We start from the raw sequence: 8,406 nt of genomic DNA, 5'->3' as shown, positions 1-8,406 counted from the left end.
CAAAACACAAGAGTGGCGCGGCCGAAATACAGCCCAGTTGCGCGCTCTCCCCTGCCGCGGCCCGAGTAAATCTCCGGCCATCAATTATGCATCGGGATTAATATTAATGCAACTCCCTGGGGCGGCGGGCGGGTGCTGGGGAGGACGTAGTTTTTTGGTTTTTTTTTTTTTTTAAGCCAAGGCAGGTCGGCCTCCGGGGCGCTGACGGGGAAGGCGCGGTGAGACGGCGAGGCAAGTGGTGGGGACGCGTTTCCACCCACTCTGCTCCGCTTGCCTTAGGCTTCTGTGCCCCCGGGGGCGGCGCGCAAAGACAGATGGGCTCTGTCAAGGGAAGGTCCGAGCCTCCACGCCGGCTTTGCATAATAAAGACAAAATCCGTGCAGATTTTATTATCTCTAGGAAGAGACAGACACCTACAGCTCCACCACCTGCTAACGTTGCGACCGCCCGGGAGGGCAGGCCTCAATTTCCTCTTCTGGAAAATGGGGCCAAAATAACCCCCTTTGCAGGGCCGCGGTGAGAATTAAACAGGCTCTCTTGAGAGAGAGATTTGCAAAGTGTCAACGCGCCAGAGAGATATCTGCGGTGCAAGCCTGCCCCTTGGAATTTGCCAGGCTCCTCCGGGAGGGGGTCTGGGACGCCCGTAGTGTCCTCAGTCGCCGCCTGTCTAGTCTTATTCCCCAGGAGAGGAGCTCCCCAGCCCCGTGGCTGTGCTGACCCCTTTCCGAAGAGCGAATGAAGCGGGCCACGTGGAAACTCGCGGAGTTCATCCCGGGGACCGTGCCAGGGGAGCTGGAGACTCAGCAGGGACGCTTCGTGGTTAAATGCCTGACGCTGGTATCTGAGAGCTTGAGTTCACCTTCCAGTGGAATCATCTGGGAGGAAAGTCCTTAACTGCTCTTCATCCCATCTGCAGAACGGGAGTACCATTCCCAACCTCGCATAGCTAGGAAATCGAAATGAAATGTAAAAGATACGCAAAGCTCTTAACTAGAGTCTGGCACCCAGTAAACCCTCAAAAATTGTTCAGTTTAATCTGAGGCTCCTTGGAGGATAGTTTCTTGAGCACAATATGCAAGGGTGAATAGGCAGATTAGAGAAATAACAAGAAAAAGAGAAAAGAACTAAATAGAAGGTTTTAAAACCTTTCTGCTCACCTCCTCCTTTCACCTCCCTTCCCAAAATCTGAATCCAAACCTCTTCCTCCATCTCTCCCCTTCCCTCCTGCTCTCTCTCTCTTTCCTGTGTGCCCCATTAGATTAACCAGACCTATATCGTATGTACCCTAGGACCCTTCATATCACCTCTAATTGTGCATTTTCTTTTTTAAAGTTTAGTTGTGATTTATAATAATTTGTCGATGAAAAGCTACCTTCCTGAACCTTCGTGTGATGCTTGGTACTGCCTTCTCTCTAGTCCTGTCAAAAGTGGATGTGTGACTTCGTACGTGAAATTTTCAAGTGCAGAATATGTACAGTCTCATTTTCTCTTTATAATTTAGGGATTTTGCTGCCCTTTCTGCCGAGGTGGCAGCTGGAAAACAAAGCCATGGGCATCTCTCTAGACGTTAATGATCCCAGCAGCACTACCTCAACCCCCTTTACAATGAGCACAAAGGAAGACCTCCATCAGAATCCCTCAGTTTCTGCACACAGGTGGGGAGGGCTGAGCAACACCATTCCTTAGCCCTCACTGCCAAGGGCAACACACCTGATGGTACAGAAACAGAGTAAGTAAAAGACCAGAGAAAAGAGAATGGAGTTGATTTCACTTCTTAAACCATCCAATTGAAAAACAGTCTTAATTATATTTTCAGTGTTCAGGACCTGAGAGAATTCAGTGAACCAACAAGCATGGCCAGATTAGACGGGAGAAGTGCTCCACTTTGCCACCTTTCCTGCAAATGGCTGTATTTGGACACCTTGACACCTGTCTTATACTTGAGAGACATTTGCATTCAGCTGCCCTTGGAGATGAGGCCTATTAAATCATGTGGAATTTGCCACAGATAATTCTGGATAATAATCATTAGCTAGAAGGAACTGATTCTTTTTCCTCACTCCAGAGGGCCCTGCCAACATTCCCACTAATTCTTCATTTTTTAAGCAAATTGGAGCAGTGCTTTTTAATATGGGCTGCCCATTAAAACGCACTGAGGGAGCTTTTTAGAAACAATAATGCTCAGGCCACCTTCCAGAGATGTGGAGAAGGGCCCTGACTCAGGTTTTTTTTTTTTTTTTAAACTTCCCCAGGTGAAACCTCCCCTACTGTGTAGCCAGCATCGGGAACCACTGGACTAGAGATGATTCAAAAAGATGGAAAGGGGTCCAGAAACATGGCCCTGGGGAGTACTTGAAGCAGACTGGTGTGTTTAGCCTTTGCAAAGACAATAGGAAGATACCAGGCTGACCCTCCTCTCGCCAAATACAGGGCATTTAAAAATCCATCCAGGCAAACACATGTGTGCTATTGTGGACAAGTAACATGAAAAGCTATAAAACATGGAGTTTTCCTCTCGGTTTGCACGCATATGGAACACTGAGGGTAAGCCACACGCCCACACTGCCTCGGTGCCGGATCCAAACTCAGCTCTGGGTCAGGCAGACACGCATCAAATACTGCCCCTGGCGTCAATTAGACTGTATATTCTTAGGCTGGGCACTGGAGGTGCTCAGCTTCCTCATCTCAAAACCAGAGAACACAGTAATACCACCTCGTGGTTGCTGTGAGGTTAAAATGGGATAAGTAACATGTAGGAAGTGCTTAGCTCTGAGGCTGGCACACCTTAAGCGCTCAAGAAAGGGTCATCCTGGCCTTGTGGGAGCAGCAGCACACACCCCGTTTAATTTCCCGCTGAGCCCGTGTGAAAATCTAGCCTCCCCTAAAGCCACCTAAAGTGTAACCCCATTAACTCCTTTCTGTCTTCACAACAAACTCTGCAAATCTCCCAGCCAACATTAAGTCGATAAAGCCCTGATATGAGGACAGAACGAGGTCAACCTAAAAGCCAGTAAGAACACTTTTGAATTTTCTAGCATCTCTCAGTCTCCTCTAGGGATTCCGTGGTTATGGCAAAAGCGGAAGGGGTGGGATGCTCTCACATTTGCATGTTGATTTACCTTTCTTAAGTCTTGCCCACAGGTTCTCAGACTTAGCAGGAATAAAAACTACTCTGCAGGACTGAATACCAAAAAGTTGACTGTACTGTCCTCTGATAGGTGACGTAAGGGATGTTCAAAGTTAATTTTTACTCTGAGGGGTTTTTTCTTTTCTGCCTTATTGATGGTTGACTTAAGGCCTAACCCAAGCTGTGAGAAGTGACTTACCACGGTTGAATTAAGGTAGTGTTTAGGCTGGGACTTCATAGTCCCAGTTGGAGACCATGTTGGAGAATTACCCTAGCATTTGCTGAGTCCTTACTGTGTGTTCAAAGTATCTTAATATATATATTATCTCATTTGATTCTTAAGATGACCTTCTACAGTGTATATTATTATTATTACCCCCATTTTACAGAGGAGAAAACTGAGTCCAAGAGAGGTTACAGAATTTGCCCAGCATTACACAGATGGTGAGTGGTTGTGTCAGTCAAGGTCCCAGCTAGAAAAAGATGGCATATTCAAATTAAGTACGTTGTGCAAAGTTTAACAAAGAGACTATTTAGAAGGGTATGGGAAGGATGTAGGGAAACTCTAAGGGATAGTGCAGAGCCCACAGACTGTAACAGTGGGGCACCATTACCCACCCTAACCTGAACTGAGAGGGAGCGCTCAGTTCCAGCTGACATAACCTGAGACGTTGTTGCCGTGGCGACCTGCTGGAAGGGGGCCTGGGAATAAATAACTTGACCCCTACTTCCCTCCTGTTCTCTCCCCTGCGGGGCTGCCTGCTGGCCAAAGCTGGAAGCAGAGGGCAAGAGAGCACATTGGCACAACTCATATGTAGTCCTTGTGGTTCAGCCTCCCGAGGAGCAGGATGGAGACAGTCGGAGAAGGAATCTACAGGACCAACAAATGAAGCTGGGGCAAAACTGGTGTTTGAGATCAGGCAGCCTTCCTGCAGAACCTTGCTTTTAACCTCTCTGCTATGCAACCCATAGTAATAATAACGTCATCATTATTGGAACAGGTTGCCCCCATGCAGGGTCCTCTCCACCACGGAGGATCTTCTAGCAGAGAGGACTCAGCCAGACAATTTGCTACAGATTAGAAGACGGTATATTTATACCATGGAAGAAATCACCAGATGGCCTCAAAGGTTCCAGTCCTAAATCCTATAATTCTCAGTGCTCTTCTCCAATCGTTATAGGAGCTTAGTTGGACCAAAGAAGGGATAAAAGCTTTCCCTTCTCTTATTTGCTCTTCTAAGGAATTCATTCCCTGTCTTGGTTTTCCTTCAGATTGCTTGAGATTGGTTATCACGTCTCTGATTGGGGGGTGGGAGGACTCCTAATATAGAAAAGAGAAAAAAAGCCCTACACTGTTTTCCCATAAAAGGCTGTTAAATAAGCCCATTCCCCTTCCTGATGACAACAGAGGAGAAATGTCTCAATGTCCAAAGTTTATCAGGAGAAAGTGACCCAGAGAAAGAGCAGCATGTCTGGATCTGTCTTTTGAAACTTTGGCTTGATCATTAAGACTACAAAATCAACACCTTAAGGTTTTTAAGAAATAAATACAACAGAGAGGATGCTGGAGGCCCTTTCATCAAGACAATTAAAATGAGTATGCTAATTTTTCAAAACTGTGAGCTATTTTTAGGATGAATGAAAACCATGAATGAAAATCCTTGTACAGTGTTCTATTTTAGAGGAAAGAATATTCTCTCACAGCACTGGCCCTGAAGCCAAGAGCATCTGAGAGAGACGTTAGAGAAACTAAGTTGAAAATGAAAAGGTTTTAGAAAAAGAAGAGAGTTTAGGGTGATAACTGGTGGGAGGAAAATCTTCACAGCAGCAGCCCCAGATCATTGTATTAAGAATACAAAGGTGTGTGCTTGCTTCGGCAGCACATATACTAAAATTGGAAGGACACAGGGAAGATTAACATGGCCCCTGCGCAAGGGTGACACGCAAATTCGTGAAGTGTTCCATATTTTTAGAACACTCCCTAACACCATACATAAAAATAAACTCAAAATGGACTAAAGACCTAAATGTAAGGCCAGACACTATAAAACTTTCAGAGGAAAACGTAAGCAGAACACTCTATGACATAAATCACAGCAAGATCCTTTTTGATCCACCTCCTAGAGAAATGGAAATAAAAACAAAAATAAACAAGTGGGACCTAATGAAACTTAAAAGCTTTTGCACAGCAAAGGAAACCATAAACAAGGCGAAGAGACAACCCTCAGGATGGGAGAAAATATTTGCAAATGAAGCAACTGACAAAGGATTAATCTCCAAAATATACAAGCAGCTCATGCAGCTCAATATCAAAAAAGCAAACAACACTATCCAAAAATGGGCAGAAGACCTAAATAGACATTTCTCCAAAGAAGATATACACATGGCCAATAAACACATGAAAGGATGCTCAACATCACTAATCATTAGAGAAATGCAAATCAAAACTACAATGAGGTATCACCTCACACCGGTCAGAATGGTCATCATCAAAAAAATCAACAAACAATAAATGCTGGAGAGGGGGTGTGGAGAAAAGGGAACCCTCTTGCACTGTTGGTGGGAATGTAAATTGATACAGCCACTATGGAGAACAGTATGGAGGTTCCTTAAAAAACTAAAAATAGAACTACCATATGACCCAGCAATCCCACTACTGGGCATATACCCTGAGAAAACCATAATTCAAAAAGAGTCATGTACCACAATGTTCATTGCAGCTCTATTTACAATAGCCAGGGCATGGAAGCAACCTAAGTGTCCATCCACAGATGAATGGATAAAGAAGATGTGGCAAATATATACAATGGAATATTACTCAGCCATAAAAAGAAACGAGATTGAGTTATTTGTAGTGAGGTAAATGGACCTAGAGTCTGTCATACAGAGTGAAGTCAGAAAGAGAAAAACAAATACTGTATGCTAACACATATATTTGGAATCTAAAAAAAAAAAAAGGTTCTGAAAAACCTAGGGGCAGGACAGGAATAAAGATGCAGACGTAGAGAATGGACTTGAGGACACGGGGAGGGGGAAGGGTAAGTTGGGATGAAGTGAGAGAGTGGCATGGACATATATACACCACCAAATGTAAAACAGATAGCTAGTGGGAAGCAGCCACATAGCACAGGGAGATCAGCTCGGTGTTTTGTGACCACCTAGAGGGGTGGGATAGGGAGGGTGGGAGGGAGACGCAAGAGGGAGGAGATATGGGGATATATGTACACATATAGCTGATTCACTTTGTTATATAGCAGCAACTAACACAACATTGTGAAGCAATTATACTCCAATAAAGATATTAATTAAAAAGAAAAAGCGAATGGAAAGGTGGTCTCTGTAGAAGTTATAACATGGCCTTCAGAATTAGACTGACCTGGGAACCATTCATCTCAACCACATTTGGAGCAGTGAGTTTCAAAGGGAATCCATCTTTCCCTCTTTTCGTTTTGAATGAACGTAAGTCACTTAACCTTCTGGGTATTGATGGGACTAGTAATGACCCCATCCACCGGGCTCGGAGGAGAACTAAAGGAGGTGATGTCACATAAAGCACTAGCACAGTTCCTGGCACACTGCGATAGCTACTGTCATCTTTATTATGTCAGCCTCCTGGCTGCCATGCCGTCATCACTCAGAAGTGATAATAGTGGTAACACTTCGGATCCAACAACACAGGACAGCTACAGATGAGCCTGCCTGGAGCTCTGTCTGTCCAGTGTGGTCACTGAATAGAAAATAAAGGGAATCATCCCTCTCAGGGGTGTTTGGAGCAGTAAGATACAAGTTGAATTCATTCACTCTTTTCTTGTTAACACACATTAGCAAAAGAGAAGTAAGGGAGTTCTATTTTTACCTGACTCTCTACGCTGATGAGAAAAGAGATGTCACTTCAGAGAAATCTCAATTCAGACTGAGAACTTGGTCTAAATGTAATCCATTCTTCAGGCAGAAACCACCTAGTAGATGGTTTCCACCATTAAGTAGAAGGCTCAGGAAGACTAAAACATTTGTTAGCTACACTTATTGCCTGATGAATTCTAATGGAAGGAGTGTGAATTCATTCCATTTACTTCGCAAAGATGAAAGAGGTAAGGACACAATGGAGAAAGGTGAATTCTGAGTTCCTGGTTTATCGTTCCCAGATGTCAGCATCTTCTTCTAGGAGATGGCTTGAGGCTAAATGTCAGGGTTGGTGCAAATTCTTTATGCCCAGCATAAAAACCATACAATTTTGAATTAGAGTGACTGTCTCTTTTTTAGTAGCTCGATTCCGTATAAAGTAGAAATACTTTTTGAGAGTGATTGATTGCTGGTATTTTCATTTCTACCCCCAGTTTCTTCTAATCATGGCAAAGAATGCCAGTTATGCATCTTTCCTTTCCCTTTGTTCTGCTGGGACAATATTCCGTAGTGATATCTTTATGATGGTCAAAAGGATGGAGAGATTTTTTTATCTTTGTGGGAGATTTCATTGCTTGATGCCAGCTCACTGTGGTTAAATGCTAAATGATTTGGCTAAAGGACCAAATCAAGGACCCAAGCTAGGCTCTCGTGACCTCAGAAAATCCAGTGATGTGATTCTGGTTCTAATATCTGTATTCATTTCTTTTATGAAATCACTTAGTACTTCTGAGAGAGGCTTTGTTATCAAATCCCAAAAGTATTTTTCTTATAAAGTTATTTTCCTTATTAAGAGAAAGAGAAAGATAGCTACCAGGTAATTTACTTCTAAGTTGAGATTCTAGATTCAGAGATATTTTTTTTTTAAATCAAAGGCTGAATTATGTTTTTGGGTAAAAACGGTAAATTAGAAGGGTCCCAATTCACTTGGAGGTTTCATTTATTAGCACCTGGATACTGTGCTAATATATTATTTGTATATATATTATCCAATATATACTGGATGATATTTGTAACACCCTGTCCCCTTTCTAAATAAGGATTAATAACGTTCTTTCTTTCTCTTTTGTTTGGAGTTATCTTTTCCTAGAAACCATAAGTTCAGGAATATAACACTGTTTTTTTTTTTTCCTCTGAGAATTCAATCTCTGATATTATTCTTCACCCGAGAAAGCTATTCCCTAATTTTATCTGCTGACTTTTTTTCATCTTTGTTGACAAAGCTCTCCATCGTGTCTGGTCCACAAGCTTCTGGATAAACACTTGGTGAATTGGAATACAAACGTGAAGTGAGCCCTAAAAACCTCAGCCATTGAGACGTTCTTCTTAAAATGCTGGGCCTCAACAGCACATCCGGGCAGAGCCCTGCCAGGGAA

The 8,406-nt window shown here is 43.4% G+C and overlaps 1 non-coding gene across 1 annotated transcript; it reads left to right on the top strand.

Annotated features, from left to right (window-relative positions):
- Window positions 1-4,991: 4,991 nt before the first annotated feature.
- On the top strand, window positions 4,992-5,098 carry LOC114237855 (U6 spliceosomal RNA). The gene has a single exon (XR_003623328.1). It is a non-coding gene; the product is annotated as a U6 spliceosomal RNA (small nuclear RNA).
- The last annotated feature ends 3,308 nt before the right edge of the window (window positions 5,099-8,406 follow it).

The sequence above is a fragment of the Balaenoptera acutorostrata genome, chromosome 9 (assembly GCF_949987535.1).
Source record: "Balaenoptera acutorostrata chromosome 9, mBalAcu1.1, whole genome shotgun sequence".
NCBI lineage: Eukaryota > Metazoa > Chordata > Mammalia > Artiodactyla > Balaenopteridae > Balaenoptera > Balaenoptera acutorostrata.
This window is presented reverse-complemented; position numbering and strand designations above follow the sequence as displayed.